Source organism: Pan troglodytes, chromosome 18, assembly GCF_028858775.2.
Source record: "Pan troglodytes isolate AG18354 chromosome 18, NHGRI_mPanTro3-v2.0_pri, whole genome shotgun sequence".
NCBI classification, from domain to species: domain Eukaryota; kingdom Metazoa; phylum Chordata; class Mammalia; order Primates; family Hominidae; genus Pan; species Pan troglodytes.
Genome location: NC_072416.2, coordinates 27,881,066 through 27,903,835, shown reverse-complemented (window position 1 = coordinate 27,903,835; position 22,770 = coordinate 27,881,066). Strand labels below are relative to the sequence as shown.

The following is a 22,770-nucleotide window of genomic DNA, read 5'->3' as shown; positions in this document are numbered from 1 at the left end:
GAGAAATATACAAGGATATTTCCAAAGGTAACAGGAAACAGTAAACTATTTAAATGTCCAATATTAGAGAATGGATACATAAAATGAGGTAAATTCCTACTACATACTGTCTAGCAGTTAAAGTGAATAGACTACATCAAAATATACCATATATGAATAGATATGAAATAGGCAGACTTGATGGGAAAAGGCAGGTTTGCAGAACGATACATGGACTATGATATCATTGACTAAGAGAAGTGATTTGTAGGAAAAGTATAGGTTCTTGAACTAGTACAGAGTGAAGAGGGGGCAGAGGATCTGTGGTTCAAACTTCTCGACACGTTTGTTTCAAAACTCTCCCCATTTTTTTCCAACTCCCTCCTCACCACTGTCTCCCCCTCCCTCCCTTCCTCTTTTCTTCTCTTAGAATCTCCTAATCTAGGTTCCATGAGTGGGTTTCAGAGAAACTGTAAATCCCCTAACATTTTAAGTAAAAATTTGTATTTATGAATATTTTTCTGGGGAATGGGTCCATGTCTTTCATCAGATTCTCAGAGAGGTTACAGTCCCACAAGAAGATTAAAATTCATGGAAAAAAATGTTCAGAGCATAAATGTAGCTTTGATGCAGTTTTACTAGTCTATCATGCCTTGGGAGTAGGAGTTATTTCTCATCAGAAGGAAAAAAAAATGGAGAGAAAAAAATGTAAAGTGATTTGTTCTGACCCTGTTTCCACTCATCCTGTGCCCTGGGAGAAAATGCCCTGCCTTAAGAAATAGAAACATCTCCATCCTTCCTGGCCTGCCGGGCCGCTCATCCATCATCTCAGGCAGGCTCTGGGCAAATTCAGCCAGCTTCCTTTTCTGCCATTCGTGACCCTTTCCATCAGATGTCGGGGTCTGACTCTGGCCAGAGTGTTGATAATTATGAAGATTTTTCTAACCCAGCCCAACAGCCTCTGCACCATCAGAACACTCCAGCTAAGGAAACTACAAGAGATCAGGAAAGGGTTAATAGTTTTATAAAGGATGTCCCAGGAGCGTGTCCAAATTCATAGGTCCAAGCACAACAACAGGGAGTCCCCAGGGCCTGAGGATGCTGGGATTGAATTAGGCTCCTCCATCATCTAGAGTTGTGGGATGCCATTTCTCTGCTCTAAACTCACAGGTCCTCTGGGGAGACCAGTGAGATGAAAGCAATCAATGCACAGATCTTGGGGCAGCTGATGGTCAGCCAGGTGGCTCTGCTGATCCTGGCTGGCTTGCTCTCATGTCCAGGTGTCAGCTGGCTATCCAGGCACCTGGACTGGCCTCTGCAGGGTGGCTGGGCTGCTTCAGCTCTCCTCGTGTCTCTCATGCTCCAGCACACTAGTCTGGGCATGTTCTCATGGTGATGGCAGAGGGACAAGAGACAGCAAGCGCCAGCGCACAAGCCTATTTCAAGCTTCTGCTTGCATCACATCTGTGAATACCATATTGGCCAAAGCAAGTCACAGGACGCAGCCTGGAGTCAAGGACAGGTCTTGATGCCCTGCCTACAGTGAGAAAGCATGGCAAGCCAAGTGAGAATTTGCAATATTTTTAAAATAATTTCACCTTTTATTTTAGTTTCAGGGGCTACATTTGCAGCCTTGTTACATGAGTACATTGCATGACGCTGAGGGTTGGGGTATGCTTGATCCCATCACCCAGGTAGTGAGCATAGTACTCAATAGCTAGTTTTTCAACCCCTCCCCTCATCTCTTCCTCCCTACTATAGTACCCCCAGTGTCTGTTGTTCCCATCTTTATGTCCATGAGTACCCAACGTTTAGCTTCCACTTATAGGTGAGAATATGTAGTCTTTGGTTTTCTATTCCTGCATTAATTCGCTTAGGATAATGGCCTCCAGCAGTATCCATGTTGCTGCAAACGAAATGATTGGGTTATTTTTTTATGGCTGTGTAGTATTCCATGGTGTATATACACCATAATCTATTTATCCAAACCACCACTGATGGGCACCTAGGTTGATTCCATGTCTTTGCTATTGTGGATAGCGCTGCAATCAACATTTCAGTCCATGTGCCTTTTTGGTAGAACGATTTGTTTTCTTTTGGATATATACCCAGTAATGGGATTGCTGAGTCAAATGGTAGTTCTGTTTTAAGTTCTTTGAGAAATCTCCAAGCTACTTTCTACAGTGGCGGAACTAGTTTACATTCCCAACAACAGTGTATAAGCAAGAACCTGCATTTTGAGGTCAAGCTCTACTTCTTACCAGCTACACTGATGTCTTTTAAGTTCTCTGAGCAAATAAGACACTATTTTTCATCTATCTGATTAGTGAAGTTTTTTTAAAATGTAATAATACACAGTGCATAATACAGCAAAGAAACAGGCAACTGAATATGCTCTTGGTGGGATTTTATTCTATTTTTCCAAGGGCAACTGAATCATACTTATCATGGTGGGTTGCAAAAATACCCCCTAATTCTTCTCATCTTTGTATGCACTCCTGTTTGCAATGTTACTTAGCAGCTCCTACCTCCATGAATCTGGGTTAGTCATGGGCCTTGCTTAGGCCAAGGAGAGAATGGGAAATATAATGCAAACGGGGGCTTGTACATTGGAATTGCCTCCCTTGCTGTGCTTGGAAGCCTGAGGCCACCATGTGAATGAGCCCAAGCCAGCCTGCTATAGAATGAGAGGCCACGTGGAGGAAAACTGAGGTGCCTCAGCTGACCTTAGAAGCTTGAGCATGCCCAGCTAAGATCAGCTAAGCCTGGTCTAGAACAGAAAAGTCAACCACCTGAGCCCACCCCTAATTGCCAAATCCCAGAATTATGCATGAGCTAGTAAAAGATGCCAATTCATTTTATCACATTCTCATAAAGGTCAGCATCTTTCATAAGCAGAGCTGTGTTGTAGCTTCATTTGACAAATATTTATTAAGCCTATTATTACATGCTAGGATTGTCTAGGCACTGATGAAATAAAATGAAAAAAATAAAAATAAAAAATAGTTTCTGCCCTCACGAAGCTTACATTCTAGAGGTAAGAGACAGAATGTTGTTTTGTTTTTTTGAGACAGGGTCTTGCATTGTCACCCAGGCTGGAGTGCAACGGCACGATCATAGCTCACTGCAGCCCCCACCTCCCAGGCTCAGGCGATTTTCCCAACTCAGCCTCCTGAGTAGCTGGAAGTGCAGGCCCACTCCACTGTGCCCAGCTGATTTTTTATTTGTTTGTGGTAGAGATGAGGTCTTGCTATGTTGCCCAGGCTGGTCTCCAACTCCTGTGCTCAAACAATCCTCCCACCTCCACCTCCCAAAGTGCTGGAATGACAGGCGTGAGCCACCATGCCCAACCACAGAATTTTTTTTTTTTTTTAATTACTAAGTGTAACAGATTGAGCAAGAGTGATGAGTGCTCTGGAGAAAAAGAATAACACTATGTATAACCCTATGATCCAGGAACTTTTCAAATGAGGGTGGAGAGTGTTGAGAGGGGCTGTAATAGTAAATGAGAAGGCCAGATAAAACCTCTATAAGATGATCAAGTGAAGATCTGAAGCAGGTAAGGGAATGAGCCTCATTGATATCTGGGGAGGAGTCTTCCAGAGTGAGGGAACAGCGAGAACATTTTCTGAGGATGCGCTGGGGCCAATAAGTGTATAGGATTCAAAGACAGAGAAGTAAAAGGGGGGCCTGATTGCGTAGGGTCGTGTGGTGACTCTAAGGAATCTTTTGTAAATTCTTGTATAGATCTAATATTTTAACGACGCGTGTGGTTGATCATTTTAAAAAACATATACAGATCAAAAACAGGCTGGGCACAGTGACTCACGCCTGTGATACCAGCACTTTGGGAGGCCTAGGTGGGTGGATCACCTGAGGTCAGGAGTTCGAGACCAGCCTGGGCAACATAGTGAAACCCCGTCTCTACTAAAAGTACAAAAATTAGCCAGGCATGGTGGCGGGCGTCTGTAATCCCAGCTATTCAGGAGGCTGAGGCAGTAGAATCACCTGAATCCGGGAGGCAGAGGTTGCAGTGAGCTGAGATCGCGCCGTTGCACTCCAGCCTGGGTGTCAGAGGGAGGCTCTGTCTCAAAAATATATATATGTGTGTGTGTGTGTGTCAAAAACAAATAGCAATCCTGAGCTGCACCCGTGGATTGCAGTATTAGTGGACTCTACATGAATTTTATTATAATCCCTGGCCCCATATTCATAGAGCTTGCTGGAGACAGCAAGAGAGTGATGTCATTTTTGGGCACAAACTGCCCTCTGCTGTTCACTTGGATTAACAGCCACCATTATCACCTGAAGAAGCAAACGCTGTCCTGGTAGAAAACAGATAACCAGTTATCAGGACACCCCGTCTTCCTTGCCAATAAGTTTGACTATCTCCGGAAGCTCTTAAAAAACAATATAAGAGGAAAGGATATCTCCCAAATCTTCGTCATTCATTTCTATCCAAATATTACATTATCTCTTTCTTTTCTTTCTTCTTTCTTTCTTTTTTGTCTTGTCTTTTGCCTTGCCTTGCCCTGCCCTGCCCTGCCCTGCCCTGCCCTGCCCTGCCTTGCCTTACGGGTCTTGCTATCTCACTCAGGCCAGAGTGCAGTGGCGTGATCATAGCTCACTGCAGCCTCAAACTCCCAGGCTCAAGCGATCCTCCTGCTTTAACTTTCCAGGTAGTTGGGACTACAGGTGCACACCACCCTGCCTGCCTAATTTTTTTATTTTTTGTAGACAGGGTCTCACCATATTGCCCAGGCTGGTCTTGAACTCCTGGGCTCAAGGGATCCTCCCGCCTTAGCCTCCCAAAGTGCTGAGATTACAGTAATGAACCACCAGCCCTGGCCTATTTTCTTTATTTTTATTTTTTTGAGATGGAGTCTCACTCTGTCGCCCGGGCTGGAGTGCAGTGGCACAATCTCGGCTCACTGCAACCTCCACCTCACAGGTTCAAGCGATTCTCCTGCCTCAGCCTCCTAAGTAGCTGGGATTACAGGCGCCCACCACCATGACCAGCTAATTTTTTTCTATTTTTAGTAGAGACAGAGTTTCACTATGTTGGCCAGGCGGGTCTCGAATGCCTGACCTCGCGATCCACCTGCCTCAGCCTCCCAAAGTGCTGGGATTACAGGCATGAGCCACCACACCTGGCCTTATTTTTTATTTTTTTAAGATTTTTTTAAAAACAGTTTTAGGGTCATAGCAACTTTGTGAGGAAGGCAGAGAGAATTCCCATTCACCCCCTTCCCTACACATGCACAGCCTCCCCCATGATCGACATCCCCCACCAGAGTGGTACAGTTGTTGCAACTGAGACACCTACCAGTACTGATGCGTCATTATCACCAAAGTCCCTAATTTACATTAGGGTTCACACTTGACATTGCATATTCCGTGGGTCTGGACAAATGTATAATGCCATGTATCCACCATTACAGTACCACACAGAGTATTTTCACTGCCCTAAAACCCTCTGTGTTCCGCCTATTCATCCCTACCCACCCACCCCTAAACCCTGGCAATCACTAACCTTTTTGTTGTCTCCATGGTTTTGCCTGAAAATCTGAAAAGGCTGCATACTGTATGATTCCAACTATATGACCTCCTGGAAAAGGCAAAACTGTTTAAAGATCTAAAATATTCGCCAACTTGTTCACGTGATGCTCTGCAAATGCCTGTGAGGTGAGCTGTGTGGGCATTGTTAGCCCTTTTTGCAGATGAGAGAACTGAGACTTTGGAAACTTGTAGAACTTGCATTTAGTCTCATTAGCCAGTGCATGGTAAAACCAGGATGACAGTCAGAACCTTCCAACTCAGCTGGGTGCGGTGGCTCACGCCTGTAACCCCAACACTTTGGGAGGCCAAGGTTGGAGGATCGCTTGAGGCCAGGAGCTTGAGACCAGCCTGGGAAATATAGTGAGTCCCTCATCTCAACAACAACAACAAAATTTAATTGGCTGGGCATGGAAGCACACAGCTGTAGTCCCAGCTACTCAAGAGGATGAGGCTGGAGGACTGCTTAACCATTGAGTCTGCAGTGAGCTATGATTGCATCACTGTATTCTGGCCTGGGTGATAGAGCAAGACCCTACCTCTTAAAAAAAAAAAATATGGCCGGAAATGATGGCTCATGCCTGTAATCCCAATACTTTTGGAGGCCAAGGCAGGTGGATACTAAAAATACAAAAATTAGCCAGGCATGGTGGCAGACACCTGTAGTCCCAGCTACTCAGGAGGCTGAGGCAGGAGAATGGCTTGAATCCAGAAGGCGGAAGTTGCAGTGAGCCAAGATCACACCACTGCACTCCCTCCTGGACAACAGAGTGAGACTCCATCTAAAAAATAAATAAATAAATAAGAACCTTCCAACCCACTTTGGTACAACTGAAGTGCAAAGAGTGTAGACGACTTGCTCAACATCACACAGATTTTAAGCAACAAATCCAAGATAAAAAGCCATGAGTTTTCCTCACTTTAACCACAGACATGTCCAAGGAGAAGCCCAGATAAAGACCCAGGGAGGAGACGGCCATCTACAAGTCAAGGAGAGAGACCTCAGAATCAGCCCTGCCAATACCTCGATCTCAGGCTTCTAGCCTCCCGAATTGTGAAAAAATACATTTATATTGTTTAAGCCACCCAGTTTGTAGGACTTTGTTATAGCAAATTACTACAAAGGGTCTCCTCTTCTTGATAATGATATGATCATTATGATATTAGAAAAGTCATACAAATGAAGTGAACAGAGCAAACTGTAATTACAGTCAGAACAGCATACGCGCCAACCAGTTCTACCTCGGCGGAAGTTCCGGGAGGTTGTTCTGGAGGCTTTTGAACAGTGGACTGAGTTTAAGAGTGAGTGATGGGCTTAGGGTGTAAGTTCAAGGGATTGGGCTGCAGCTGGGAGCTCGGGACATTCTTGGCTACTGCAGCCTTACTTTACCTTTCACTGGCATGGTCATAACTTAGGTAGAAAATGTTGATTATTTAATCGTGTTACCTTGCTTTTTGACCTGATAACCATTGATCAGTGGAAAGAAACACCTGCACAAGTCAAAGCAGGGCTCATTCCTCTGACGGCTTTTTGTATTGGCTTAGCAGCACTCAGCTCACTGCCTTGTTTGCTTTCTTTATCCCTTGCTGTTACTGAGAAAGATTTGGCCTGATTAGAGAAATTAGGATATACAGAAGGAGTCAACAAACTGCATCAATAATCTCCAATTAAAAGACAAGGACTCAATGTAAGGATAGACAAACCGATCAATGGAACAGAATAGAATACAGGAATAGACCCACACATATTGAATCCACTTATTTTTCACAAAGGTACCAGGTCAATGCAATGGAGAAAGAGAATTTTTTAACAAAATGATGCTGGAACCATCCAATATCCATATAGAAAAAATATAAAAGAACTTTCACCTCTACTTCATATAAAAAAATGAATTAGGGCACATATTCTCAGGGTTTCCTGAGGGCTGTGTCATGGGCAAAAAATTTTTTCCAATAAAAAAATTTAAAGGCTGGGCACGGTGGCTCACACCTGTAATCCCAACACTTTGGGAAGCTGAGGCAGGTGGATCACCTGAGGTCAGGAGTTGGAGACTAGCCTGGCCAACATGGTGAAACCCCGTCTCTACTAAAAATACAAAAATTAGTCGGGCATGTTGGCAGGTGCCTGTAATCCCAGCTACTAAGGAGGCTGAGGCAGAAGAATCACTTGAACCCAGGAGGTGGAGGTTGTAGCGAGCCGAGATAGTGCCACTGCACTCCAGTCTGGGCAACAGAGCGAGACTCCATCTCAAAAGAAAAAAGTAATGAATATTAATTATTAATGGAACTAACATTTACAGGGTTAGGTCCCACATTGTGATAAAAAGCCTCATGTACATTGTGTTATGTAATCCCGGGAGATGGGTGTTTGTACTGATTACATGGGAACATGAAGCTTAGTAAATTTAAGTTAGTGGCTCTCAATGGCATGCTAATATCATCTTGGGAGGTTTTATTTTTAAAAAAATTCTGATGATTGGACTTCATCCCAAGTCTACTGGATTAGAATCTCTGTGGATGGTGTCCAAGCATCTGTATTTTGTAAGTGCTCTCAGAGGTGACACTGATGTGCAACCAGGGCTGAGAACCAATGTGAATGTTAGAGAGACTGGAATTCAGGGCTTTACTGCCACTTCATTTACAGAAGACGATATAGATATAGATGTTGATAGTGATATCAATATATGTAGACATAAGTACAGATATACATACACCTAGTGTATTAGTCCATTTCACACTGCTATAAGGAACTAACTAAGACTAGATCATTTATAAAGAAAAGAGGTTTAACTGATTCATCGTTCCACATGGCTGGAGAAACCTCAGGAAACTTACAATAATGGTGGAAGGAGAAGGGGAAGCAAGGCACATCATACGTGGTGGCAGGAGAGAGAGAGAGCTAGGAGGGAAGTGCCACACTTTTTTTTTTTTTTTTTTTTTTTTGAGATAGGGTCTTGCTGTGTCACCCAGGTTGGAATGCAGTGGTGTGATCTTGCCTCACTGTAATCTCCGCCTCCCAGGTTCAAGTGATTCTTGTGCCTCAGCCTCCCAAGTAGCCGGGATTATAGGTGTGCACCACCACACCCAATTAATTTTTGTATTTTTAGTAGACACAGGGTTTTGCCATGTTGGCCAGGCTGGACTCGAACTCCTGATCTCAAGTGATCTGCCTGCCTCAGCCCCGCAAAGTGCTGGGATTACAAGCATGAGCCACCAAACCCAGCCTACACTTTTAAACCATCAGATCTCATGAGAACTCACTCACTATCACAAGAACAGCTTTGGGGCTGGGCGTGGTGGCTCACACCTGTAATCTCATCACTTTGGGAGGCTAAGGCAGGTGGATCACCTAAGGTCAGGCGTTCCAGACCAGCCTGGCCAACATGGTGAAACCCCATCTCTACTAAAAATACCAAAAAAATTAGGCAGGTGTGGTGGTGGGCACCTGTAATCCCAGCTACTTGGGAGGCTGAGGCAGAATAATTGCTTGAACCCAGGAGGTGGAGGTTGCAATGAGCTGAGATCGTGCCACTGCACTCCAGCCTGGGCGACAAGAGTAAAACTGTCTCAAAAAACAAAAACAGCTTTGGGAAAACTGCCCCCACGATCCAATTACCTCCCAAGTCCCTCCCTCAACATGTGAGGATTGCAATTTGAGATGAGATTTGGGTGGGGACACAGAGCCAAACCGTATCAACTAGCATTGAATTTGTTTTCAATTATTGATGAAGAACATCTCATGTATAAAACAGACTGGCACTGTTTCCTCTCCTCACTCCTTTCAGTACATCCATCCTCGTGTTGCTGCTTTCTCTTGTGGTCACTGAAACTCCTGAGCAGTAAGAGTCCAGACAGCACAGAAACTGACCAATCAGAACGGACACTGGACTTATCGCTGGAGCAGGATTGAGACGTTAACGTTTTGATCACTGGATCCGGAAGAGTGTGGTTCCCAAGGGAGGGCAGCAGTGGGGAGCCACTCAGAGGGTTCAAGAAAGCAGCTGTTTTCCAACTGATATGGAAATAGCTTAATATTTTAACAAGTGTTACAGTAATGCCAGTGTCTGCCTGTGCCTTGATCTAAATAATAATTGAAAATACCTACTATTTATTGAGAATTATGTGGTAGATACTGTGATACATACTGAATAAACATTATTTTATTCCATTTGGTCATTGTTGAAAACATTCCTTTTTTTAGACAGGGTCTCACTCTGCCACCTAGGCTGGAGTGCAGTGGTGCAATCATAGCTCACTGTAGCCTCAAACTCCTGGTCTCAAGCAATCTTCCCATCTCAGCCTCTTGTGTAGCTAGGACTACAGACATGCCCCACCACACCTGGCTAATTTTTTTTTGGTGGGGGATGGGGGGGCACTGACAGGGTCTCACTATGTTGCCCAGGCTGGTCTTGAACTCCTGGCTTTGCCTCAGCCTCCCAAAGTTCTGGGATTACAGACATAAACCACCATGTCCAGCCAGGTCTGAGCATCTATTACATGTCTCTACTCAAGGATTGCTTCTTACGCGTTGGGAAGAAAAGGAAGAAGCTAGCAGGCAGTCTGCAGTCCACACCGGGCTGCCCCCACCAGCTGTTGTGTGCCTGGCAGCGCTGCTTTCAGCCCCATTCATTTCCAACTCCAAGGGGTTTGTCACTTTGCTGGTTGTTGCCACATTTCCATCCTGAAGTGGCAGCTCCAGTTGTGTTTCCCAGATAATTTCCAAGATGCTAATTGCCACCTGCTGATTTCCTGTAAACACTGTACTGTACACATGTGATTAATCAGAGAGCTGTGGACTGTTCCAAGGAAGTGTGTGTGCATGTGTGTGTGTGTTTCATTACGGTGGTGGATTTAAATCACAGGCAATGTTTGCTCACAAAGCTGCATTAGCAGAACGGCAGGGAAAACAAAATTATAAAATACCATAAACTGCAAGTTCACAGACTGTATACACAACAACTCAAGTCAGCCCAATAATTCCCTGACTAAATTCTGGAAGCGAGCAGCAGGAAGGTAGCATCTCTAAAGCAGACTTTGAACCATTTCTTCTTCAGATTCAAGATCAATCTTGGGCCAGACCTTAGCTTTTCACTGCAAGTTACCTGCACCTTTAAACCTCCAACTCCTCATCTGTAAAAATGGATAATAATTTCTGAGTCACAGAAGATAACATGTAATATGTTTATTTTGTATATCAGTCAGAACTGTGTGGGTTGCAAGTGACAGAAACTGAATTCAAAGTGGCTTAAGCAAAACAAAGGAATATATTGGCTCAAAAACCTAGAGACAGGGGTCTAGTTTCAGGTGCAGTTGCATCTAGGAGCTCAAATAATGACTTCAAACTCTGTGGCACCCTCTGTTTTTTTATCTTGCCTCATTCTTGGAAGACTCTCCTTACAGCAACCTAGTAGACTAACCATAGGTCCAGGCATATATTTTATCTTCTCAGCAACCATGGTAAACTAGTGTAGATAGCATCACACTTGGGAAATGACCCACTAGTGTAAGAGTTAAAGAGCAAAGAAACATGAAAAGCGGCTTAACATTCAAAGTCAGGTTTCTTTTGGAGAATAAACCTGAGAGGGGCTTCTGACCAATTTTGATCGGGGGCACTCTCTCTTACAGACTAAGGATGTTTAAGGATATAGGAAGTGGGGAGCTTATCGTAGGTTCGCAATGTTTCGATGTGAGGGAAAGTTTATCATGGGGTTGGAAAGTCTCTGGTTGGAGGTGAAGCTATCTTGGGGTCAGCATGTTTCTGGTTGGAGTGGCGTTTATCTTAGGGTTGGAATGTTTCTGGTTATGCTAACATTAGCCATTAGGCTGATGTTTGGGGGCTGGATTTGGGCAGGTTTTTTTTAATCAAGGGGAACTTAAAATGGTGGGGTTTGTCCAAGATAGCAATGCTCCTGCTCTGTCCACTAGCCCATTCTCAGACCTCCTGATTTAGGTAGAGTTAATTGCCTACTTGCTTACACCTACCCAAACTCCCAAGACATGCACAGAATCAGCCACATACATGAAGACACTGCCAGACCTCTGACCCCCAAACCAAACCAGATGGTTGGAGGGACAGCCTGGCACCATCTGACAGTGTTCATAAGAGAAAAAAATCGGGGATTCCAACATCAGGATATGGATTTCACGAATGATACTCAACCTCCCATACAAACTCATGTGCTGAGCGACAAGAGGGAGAAGTATACTTAACTTGGAAATAACCGGTCAGCCCCTTTTACACATGCTTGTTTCAGTCCTGGGCCAACAGTGGAAAATGGGCAGTTCACAGACTCAAATCCAGGCACATCTGGCCAAGGTCGCTATTTGCCATTTTCTGTTTCTAAGCCGCTCCAAGTCTCTATGGCTTTTTTTTTTTTTTTTTTTTTTTGACGGAATCTTGCTCTGTTGCCCAGGCTGGAGTGCAATGGCGCGATTTCAGCTCACTGCAACCTCCGCCTCCTGGGTTCAAGCGATTCTCCTGCCTCAGCCTCCCGAGTAGCTGGGATTACAGGCAAGTGCTGCCACATCCAGCTAATTTTTGTATTTTTCATAGAGACGAGGTTTCATCATGTTGGCCAGGCTGGTTTCAAACTCCTGACCTCAGGTGATCCACTCGCCTCGGCCTCCCAAAGTGCTGGGATTACAGGCATGAGCCACTGCGCCTGGCCTCTATAGCATTTCTTATAGGAAATACTCATAGAATCCCAGCCTGAGATTCTGGTCTTGAAGTATAGAACCCATGGCTCTACCTAATCACACAGCCCCTTTATCCCATCCTATTGGGGCAAGATCCTATCCCCTAACCCCTTCATTTCCATTGTTCCTCCTCTTCAACTTTTTTCCTAGCGGGAAGAGGATCATTAGTATAATACATGAAAGTTATTCTATGAGAGTTGACCAATATTAGCCATAGAGGTTTCATGGTCTTTGGGTATCCTGCTCTGAAAAATGTGAGAACTCAGGGAAAATGGGTCTTATCAAGACAGATAAAAAGGAGCAGGTGCAGATAAAGGCTGGAACCCTTGTTAGAAAATAATAGAGGGATGGAAATCAAGATAAAGGGAATTTCCTTGTGTCTACAAAAGGCAAACTCAGCCTGACAGGTAATGCACAGAACAAAGAGATGTTGGCAGCAGCCTCTGCATTCTCAATCTATTCCTGACTAGCAATGATGAGCATTAAGTCCTTTCTGTTAATTAAATGAGCTTATTTGCCTTCTTTTTCAGTCATTGTAAGTTAAAATAACAGGGTTAGATGCAGCATAAAGTAATGGTTAAAAGCACAAACTCTGGAGTCAAGTCACCTGAATGTGAATCCAGGATCCTCTACTCAGCAGCTAGAAGAACTCGGACATGTTACTTCCCTTTGCTTTAATTTTCTTGTTAGTAAATGGGAATATTGATAGCATCTACCTCCCAGTGTTAGCATGAGAACGAAATTAGTTATTGCATATAAAATAGTCAAAACCATACCTGGCTCATAATACAAATTCAATACATTTTAGCTATTAGACAAGTAGCAACCTGGACTTCCCTGCCTCCAGGGAAATTCCCTTGTCTACACGCACATGGTTGATTGGGTGAATCCCCCAAGAGGAACACTGGACCTCTCTAGGGACTCACAGAGGCAAAGTGGGAGCACCCAATAAAAGTGTGGCTTTCACATAAGGAACTTTGATTTCCTTGCAGCTGTTCCTTGCTTGTGCTTCACTTGATTTTTTTTTTAGATTTGGGGGTACATGTGCATGTTTGTTACAAGGGTATTACATGCATAATGGTGTGGGTTGGGCTTCTAGTGGACCTATCACCTAAATACCAGACATTGTACCCAATAGGTAATTTTTCAAACTTCACCCCCATCCCACCCTCCCCATATTAGGAATCCCCAAAATCTATTCTCTCCATGTTTATGTCCATGTGTAACCTTTGTTTAGATCCCACTTATAAGTGAGAACATGCAGTATTTGATTTTCTGTTTAGTTCACCTAGGATAATTGCCTCCAGCTCCATCCATGTTGCTGCAAAGACGTGATTTCATCCTTTTTATGGCTGTGTAATATTCCATGTTATAGATCTGCCACATTCTTTTTTTTTTTTTTTTTTCTTTTTTGAGACAGGGTCCCACTCCACCAGCCATCATAGCACCATCATAGCTCACTGCAGCCTCCACTTCCTGGGTTCAAGTGCTCCTCCCACCTCAGCCTCCCTAGTAGATGGGACTACAGGTGCATGCCACCACACCTGGCTAATTTTTTATTTTTATTTTTGTCATTATGTTGCCCAGGATGGTATTGGCCTCAAGCAATCCTCCTGACTCAGCCTCTCAAAGTGTTGGGATTGCAGGCATGGGCCACCGTGTCCAGCCCACCATATTTTCTGCCTGTCAACCACTGGCAAACACTTAGGTTGGTTCCATGACTTTGCCATTGAAAACAGCTGCATTTGCTCTTCTGATTAAGAGGGATTTTTCTTCTGTTTGACAGTGTTGCAGCAAGCTCTCCCAAGGCTTTACTCTGAAAATAGGGAATGGCCTGCAGCATATTTTCTGTGTCCCAGGCTAAAATAACTTGGCACAATCAACTACAAGGGGTGAACCGGATTGGTCACACGAGGGCATACATGGACATCAGACTTCTCCAATAACTAGAAGCCTCATCACAAAGTAGGCAATGGGGTCAGTAAGAGGTGTTCCCAGAACTCCAGAGACAAAGGCCAGCTAGAACCCAAGGGGCTATCCATGCATCACAGACAAGAATAAGGATTAGACCACAGGCTGGCTCAAGCAAATTTTGTCAAAAGGTTTGCTTGCAGCTCTCTTGGCCAAGGTTATCCTATCAAGGTAATCAAAGTTCTGGCATTTGCAACCTCTCTCCCTTCACCAACTACCCACTCAGTTCACCCTGGTCCATTGAATGTACTCTAGTCCTGCCCACCTCTAGAACTCCTCTTATCAATTCCTGCCCATTCCTCAAGCTTAACTAAATTTCAGTCTCATCCATGAAGTTTGTTTTGACCACTTCCAAAACATCTGAATTGACAGCTCTAATTGCCTGATATAATTATATGGAATTATGAACGGTTTTATGACACCTCTTCTACTAGGGCCTTGAGGGAAAGTGAACATCCTTTCATTTTACCTGTATAGCATCCTTTATCCCTTCTTCTGGTAGTAGCAATTTTTCTTTAGGAAAATTTTTCTTTAGGAAAAATTGACCACTCAATTTTTCTTTACGGAGAAAAAACAAACAAACAAAAAAAAACCCTTCCAAACTCTTGGACCAGGCGGCTCAGAAAGAGCTGACAACACACCACAGCTCCAGAGTGGACATGTGACCCAGGCCTCACCAATCAGGAATTCCCTCTCCCTGGTCACAGTGATTGGTTCAGGATGGGCACATGACCCAAGTCAACCCTATGAGGGTCAGCCCCAGGACATTTGCTGAAACTACTGGGGGTTCAGGGGAGTGTACTCTCTTTCAGAAGACCAGCAGCTACTACACGGGGAGAACCTACTGAAAATAAGGTTGATTCAGGAAAAAGCAGAGCTGAAAATAGAGGGGAATCAATTGCCTGAGGACATCATCTGAGGACAGAGCAAGACACTGTCTCAAATTTTTTCCACTTTACTGTAACACTTTAAGTAAAATGGTCATGTCTTATGTATCTGCCTATCCCATTAGTGCCTGGCATGATGCTTTATAAAGAGGCATGTAGCTTAGTTAAGGAATCATATTTGAAAATATTAATACTATGTCTGAAGTAGACACCAGTACACACATACCCAATCTTCTCATTTCCACTTTTCAATTTTTAAGAAGTAGATCAGATTTGGCATAAAAGAAATGAAAAGGCTGGGCACGGTGGCTCACACCTGTAATCCAAGCACTTAGGGAGGCCAAGGTGGGTGAATCACTTGAGGCCAGAAGTTTGAGACCAGCTGGCCAACATGGTGAAACTCTGTCTCTACTAAAAAAACAAAAAAATACAAAAATTAGCCAGGCATGGTGATACACACCTATAATCCCAGCTACTCGGGAGGCTGAGGCATGAGACTCTCTTGAACCTAAGACGTGGAGGCTGCAGTGAGCCAAGACTGCACCACTGCACCCCAGCTTGGGTGATGGAGGGAGGGAGGGAGGGAGGGAGGGAGGGAGGGAGGGAGGGAAGGAGGGAAGGAAGGAAGGAAGGAAGGAAGGAAGGAAGGAAAAGAAAATGAAAGAAATGAGAAATAACCTGGCACGGTGGCTCATGCCTGTAACCCCAGCAGTTTGGGAGGCCGAGGTGGGCGGATCACTTGAGGTCAGGAGTTCGAGACCAGCCTGGCCAACATGATGAAACCTCATCTCTACCAAAAGTACAAAAATTAGTTGGGCGTGGTGACATGTGCCTGTAATCCCAGCTACTTGGGAGGCTGAGGCAGAATTACTTGAACACAGGAGACAGAGGTTGCAGTGAGCCAAGACTGTGCCACTGCACTCCAGCCTGGGCAACAGAGTGAAACTCTGTCTCAAAAAAAAAAAAAGAAAAAGAAAAAGAAAAAGGAAAAAAAAATGAGAAATAACAGGCATTACTAAAAAATTCTCTATCTTGGAGTTTTTATTTTTTATCTAACATAGGCACAGATATAATTTCTTAGGACTTTAATGCATATTTAATATTCACGTTTACGGTGACCCTAAATTAGATCCCACTGGCCAATACCAAGTTATAGTTCATCAGTCTCCTGGCCAAAAGGCTGGTGGCTCAGCACCATGGACAGAGGAATCTGGTGCAAAAGTTGGATCTGCGCCTACTTAGAAAATAACAGCTGTGATATATGATGTTCTACCAAAGAAAGATTAGTGTGAACATTGTTCTTGGCATCAAAGAGAGTGGCTCTGGGTTTGGATCAACTCAGAGGATTGAGGTCTTGAGAAAATAACCACTTCTTAAAGATACCTCAGAGTACCATGACCTGCTTCATTTACTGACCACATATTGATCCACTACTTCTTCGACAATCTGCTCTTCTGTTCCCAAGACACCATTTTCATGCTGAACTAAATGTAAACACCTAGTTAGCAAATGTGGAGGACATCTGTTCTTTTTACATGTCCAGCATCTATAACCCTTTTTTCTTTTGCAAACGAATTAGCTGTCCTGAGTTTGCTCTTTTTGTTGTTGTTGTGTTGTTTTGAAGAAACAGTCTCACTGTATCACCCAAACTGGAGTGTAGTGGTTCCCTCATGGCTCACTGCAGCCTCAACCTCCCGGGCTCAAGCAATTCTTCCACCTCAGCCTCTTGAATAGCTAGCACTACAGGTGTGTGCCACCACACCTGCTTAACTTTTATCTTTGTAGAGATGAGGATCTCACTATATTGCCCAGGCTGGTCTTGACCTTCTGGCCTCAAGCAATCATCCCCCCCTTAGCCTCTCAAAGTGCTGAGATTACAGGAATGAGCCACCATGCCTGGCCCAAATTAGCTGTTTCTTTAAATGGTATTAAGGAATTGTTGATACAATTGAGAAGAGCTTATGATGATATTGAAGCTATGTTTAAAATAAGAGTTCCTGGCCGGGCACAGCACTTTGGGAGGCTGAGACAGTCGGATCACTTGAGGCCAGGAGTTCAGGACCAACCTGGCCAACAAGGCGAAACCTGCCTCTACTAGAGACAAAAAGTTACCTTGGAGTGGTGGTGCACGCTTATACTCCCAGTTACTCGGGAGGCTGAAGCAGGAGAATCACTTGAAACTGGGAGGTGGAGGTTGCAGTGAGCCGAGATCGCATCACTGCCCTCCAGCCTGGGCAACAGAGCAAGACTCTGTCTCAAAAAAAAAAAAAAAAAAAAAAAAACAGTTCCTGTCTTTACGCAATACATTCTGATAGTTTCAAATAAAAAATATCATGTCCAGAATTTGCTTCAAAATAATCCAGGATCAGAGCAGGTGAGACAAGATTGGCCATGAAATGCTCATTGTTAAAGCTGGAGGACAGAAACATGAGGATTCTATTTTATGTTCGAAATTTTCCATTAAATATATACATATGCAAAATATATATATATACACACACACACATGCGCGTATATATGAGTCTGTGTGTGCACACTTGTGTTACTGAGAGGCTACCAAAAAATTGTAACAATTCCTGAACAACTTATGATCCTGCACCTAAGAAATAATAAAGAGCAAGCCTGATTCCCTCTGCACCCTGAGGAGCTTTCAGGAGGCAAGGTTCTAAATGCCCCATGCAGACCTGAGATTTTTCTCTTGCTCAAGTCCATGTGATGGAGTAGGAAGTTCAGATGTCCAGGGATGATCACTTTCGCAAGATGTCTCAGGACAGCAATTTCTAAGAAATGAAACCTTTTCATGCACTTTTCCCTGACAAGCAGCTGGGAGCAGGGGCTGGGCCAAGAGTAAGTGAAAGTATACCTAAGTGTGGTCATGGGCCCCAGGTCAATACATAAAGTCTAGGTGAGAACCAAAGCAACAACAAAATATTAAATATAAAATGGGCTGGATAACTAGAGGGAGCCAAGATATAATGCCAAGCACATTAGGATGGAGAAAATGTAAAATACGAAGAGGGCGGAAAGGTACAAAAGGAAGGCACAACTAAATATTTCCCTGGGGAGCCTTTCAGGGGACTTTTCCTGCAGCAGCCACATCAGGACAAATGAGGTGCCAGCTGAAAGACTGGTGGATAAAATAATGACCATAAAACTGCTTCAAAAACTGTGAAACCATGCGCACAAGGGAGGAATCGCTCAGAGGCTACATACCACAGATGAGGTTGAGTGCTTACTATGCGTAAGGCACTTTATAAGCTCCCAGTACACAGTGGTTAAAAACATAAAATGTCCTGCTTCACTGAGTTAACATTATAGTGAGGCAAACTGACGTAACTGCCAATTATTTAGAAGTGTGATAACTTCACCTAAAAATACTGCCAGCTTCTTTTTAGAAATCAGAAGATCTAGGCCGGGCACAGGGGCTCACGCCTGTAATTCCAGCACTTCGGGAGGTCAAGGCAGGCTGACCGCTTGAGCTCAGGAGTTTCAGACCAGCCTGGGCAACATAGTGAGACCCTGTCTCTGCAAAAAAATATATAAAAATTAGCCGGGTAGTGGCATGTGTCTGCAGTCCCAGCTGCAGTGAGCTATGATTGCACCACTGCACTCTAGCCTGGGTGACAGAGCGAGATTCCTTCTCAAAATAATATTTTTTTGTTTTTTGAGAAGGAGTCTCCCTCTGTCACCCAGGCTAGAGTGCAGTAGCGCGATCTCGGCTCACTGCAAGCTCCACCTCCCGGGTTCACGCTATTCTCCTGCCTCAGCCTCCAGAGTAGCTGGGACTACAGGCGCCCACCACCACGCCCAGCTAATTTTTTTATTTTTAGTAGAGACAGGGTTTCACCATGTTAGCCAGGATGGTCTCGATCTCCTGACCTTGTAATCTGCCCGCCTCGGCCTCCCTAAGTGCTGCGATTACAGGCATGAGCCACCACGCCAAGCCCTCAAAATAATATTATCAGAAGATCCAGCAAGGCTTGGTCTGTATTCCTGCATGACAACAAGAGACTGGAACTAGTGGCTGCTTCCTTTAGACAGGAAATGTGGCCTTCAGCTCACCACACTCCCCACCATTCCCTATTGTCTTACACTCTGCCTTACTTCACTCTATGCTATCTGCCTGAGCTCTGCAGGCTTTCAAGTTTGTGACTCCTGCTCCCTCATGTCCCCAAGCTGTTTGTGATAATTGCCTATCCTAAAACCACCAAATAGCCCAAGGAGAATATAAAGAACCCTACTCTTATTTGAATCTGAATCCTGGGTTGCCATTTAATCTGATGTAACCTTGGGCAGTGACATCACCTTGCTCAAGTCTCAATGCCCTAAACTCTAAAATGAAGGTAATCATATCTGGTTTATAGGATTTTTGTGAGGACTAGGCTTTGCCTAATTAGCTCTTCTCCTTTGGATCCCACCCCTAGCACTGCTTCTTCAAAAAAACCTTTCCAGACCTCCCAAATAGATCAAATCCCTCTGACAGACATAGGTTCTCAGCACCATGTCTCTTCTTGGTGGCACCCATCTCCCTTAGAATTGTACTTGAGTTTGTGGATTACTTGTTTAATTCCTGCCTCTCCCACCACTCTGAAAACTCAATAATGGGAGGGGAATCCTGCTTTTGCTCCCTACCTACCACCATATCTGGCATTAAATAGGTCCTCAATAAGTATTATTTAAAAAGAAAAATGAGCTGTGTAAGGATGCTGATACAACCCCTGGCATATACGAGGTACCCCACTGATTCTCTCTGCCCCACCCCCAGGTAATGCCTGTTATGTACATGGTACCCTAAGCTTCTGGGGCTAAAATTGGCTCAATTTTTAACATTTGGGAAACAAGTGATTAGGTTGTGTTTTCTAATAAGCTATCTACCTCCCAGAATAAGGATTTTTGTTTTGCCCACTGACATACGTGTAGCCGAACTGGTGTCCAGGCCACTCGTTGCCTGAAAGCCAAAAACTCAAAAGACAAGCTTTGGTGAAAGCAAAGTTAGCTTTATTCGAGAAACCAGCAACCTGCAAAAGGCAGTGCACTAGCGTTCAAAGACCACCTTTCTCAGTTGTGCCTCTAGATCCAGGGATTTTAAGGAAAATTAGGAGAAATAATGATCAAAATATTCTTGTGGGCCAGGAGCGGTGGCTCACGCTTGTAACCCCAGCAATTTGGGAGGCCGAGGCAGGTGGATCACTTGAGGTCAGGAGTTCGAGACCATCCTGGCCAACATAGTGAAACGTCATCTCTACTAAAAATACAAAAATTAGCCAGGTGCGGTGGCACACGCCTGTAGTCCCAGCTACTCAGGAGGCAGAGGCTACAGCGAACCAACATCACTGCACTCCAGCCTGGGAGACAGACCAAGACTGTCTCAAAAAACAAAACAAAGAAACATTCTTCTGAATCATGCGCAGTCTCAGATGGGCAATTAATCATTACTTTCTTGGTCGATGCCTTGTGACTAGACTGTGCAGGGGCCATCAGCCTGTTCCCAAAGCTGCGGGTCTGTGTGTTTTATCTGTTGAAGAAGGTCCTGTTTTTCTCTGTGGCTGTTTTTAGTGAATAATTTACAAACTCAGGCAAAACAATAATTATACTCAAGCAAGCAAGCTTTTCTCTAACATAGAGTCAGTACTGCTGTTACCCGTTGCAGGGCCTAGGGGACTCAGCTGGACGCCTACCTGGCTTTTGTTACCCAATGCAATGCCTCCATGACATAGCTAAATTCCTACTCAGATTTAACTCTGCTTATTTTTAGAAAACAGGTTGTCTGTGGTCATAGGTTCCTTCTTAGCTTACTCGACCTCTGAAGAACCTCTAGCTTCATTCTAATCCAACTTCAGTACTAAATGACATTCCCACTGGTTGCCATGACAGTTGACAATCACCATGATGACCCGAAGAGACCAAAAAAAGGACAAAAAAAGGGGCAGCTCCTTGATTCCAGGAAAATCTACCTCCCTTCCCAAGAAAAAACATGAATATTCCTCCTCTTGTTCTTAATTTTTATTTTTTTTAGAGACAGGATCTTACCATGTTGCCCAAGCTGGTCTCCAATTCCTGGGCTCAAGCTTTCCTTCTGCCTCCTCGCCTTGCTCTTAATGCCCAGCCCCTTCATTAAGGACACCTGAGGACTAAGCTCTGATTCTTTTTTTTCTGTTTTGTTTTGTTTTTGACACAGAGTCTCGCTTTGTCACCCAAGCTGGAGTGCAGTGGCACAATCTCAGCTCATTGCAACCTCCGCCTCCCGGGTTCAAGTTGAGTCTCATGCCTCAGCCTCCCAAGCAGCTAGAATCACAGGCGTGTGCCACCATGCCCAGCTAATTTTTATATTTTTAGTAGAGACGGGGTTTCGCCATGTTGGCCAGGCTGGTCTTAAACTTCTGACCTCAAGTGATCCACCTGCCTTGGCCTCCCAAAATGCTGGGATTATAGGCGTGAGCCACCACGCCCAGCCTAAACTCTTTATTTTTTTAATCCTGCTCAAATTCCTATATAAGGGATCTGGGGAGTCATGACCTACAAACCATAAATTCTCATCAGATGGGTTTTATTTAATCCTATATATGATGACTTACTTTCCAATCTGACTCTGGCATAATATTACGTGACAGAAAGTCAAAATATTTTACCCCAAAACATGTTTCTTTGCCCTATTTTGCAATTTCTTCCATAAAGGACAGCATTTTCCCCCAAAAGCTATCCTTTGTGGGGTAAAATGTGCATCTGTAAAGAACATCTATTAACATAGCTAGATGTTTTTCTTCCAGGCCCTCCCAATCCTAAACGGATTAACTAAAAGTCTAACACCTTTTGAAGATCTGAATAGGAAACATTTGTCATCTATTATCTCTAAGAGCAGCCACCATAAGACTTCAAAAGAACCTTAGTCTCCACTATCTTTTATCTTAACCTGAACACTTCCTTTCTATCAATCCCAGGTCTTCAGACAAACTCAACCAATTGTCAACTAGAAAATATTTAAATTTACCTATAGCCTGGAAGCCCCCACCCCCACCCCTTTGCGTTGTCCCGCCTTCCTGGACCAAACCAATGTATTTAATGTATTTGACTGATGTCTCATGCCAACCTGAAACATAAAACCAAGCTGCACCCCGACCACCTGGGCACATGTTCTCAGGGCCTCGAGAGGGCTGTATCACAGGCTGTGGTTACTCGTATTTGGCTCAGAATAAATCTCTTCAAATATTTTGCACAGTTTTACTTTTCGTCAACACTCCCTATTACCTGTAACTTCTCAGTTTTCAAGAGCTGAGAGCTTGATTTGCGAGCTACCCTCCCACTTCTCCAATTCCATGGCCACTGAATGAAGGCTGCACTGCCTGATACTCACACTTGGTCTCATGCGCTGGCTCTGCAACAACGGACAGACAAGAGTTCCTTTGGGGGAAAGCAGCTTCCCAGGTGACACTGTTGCCTCTGCTACATGCGCAAAGCGCAGCCTGGCACATAGTAGGTGCTCAAGAGAGGGAAAGCCGGGTCTATGAATTCAGGGACAGGGGCAGCACCAGAAGAGAGCAAGCTGGGGCCTGGCTGGCTGAACCCTGGCCCCGAGACCCCTGTGACCCCCCTTCTCATCAGGATCCACCACATGAACCTCCCCAACGCCAGGGCCAACAAGTGGCCCCAGATGAGACCGCGCGGGAAGGGCCTGGGGCCACGC

General features: G+C 44.4%; 1 long non-coding RNA gene across 1 annotated transcript in view; it reads right to left on the bottom strand.

Annotated features, from left to right (window-relative positions):
• LOC129137322 (uncharacterized) overlaps window positions 1–22,760 on the bottom strand; it is a 323,240-nt gene extending 300,480 nt beyond the window's left edge. Inside the window, exon 1 of the long non-coding RNA XR_010152318.1 lies at window positions 22,441–22,760. This is a non-coding gene — a long non-coding RNA (uncharacterized LOC129137322). The remainder of the gene's footprint in view (window positions 1–22,440) is intronic.
• Between the last annotated feature and the right edge of the window lie 10 nt (window positions 22,761–22,770).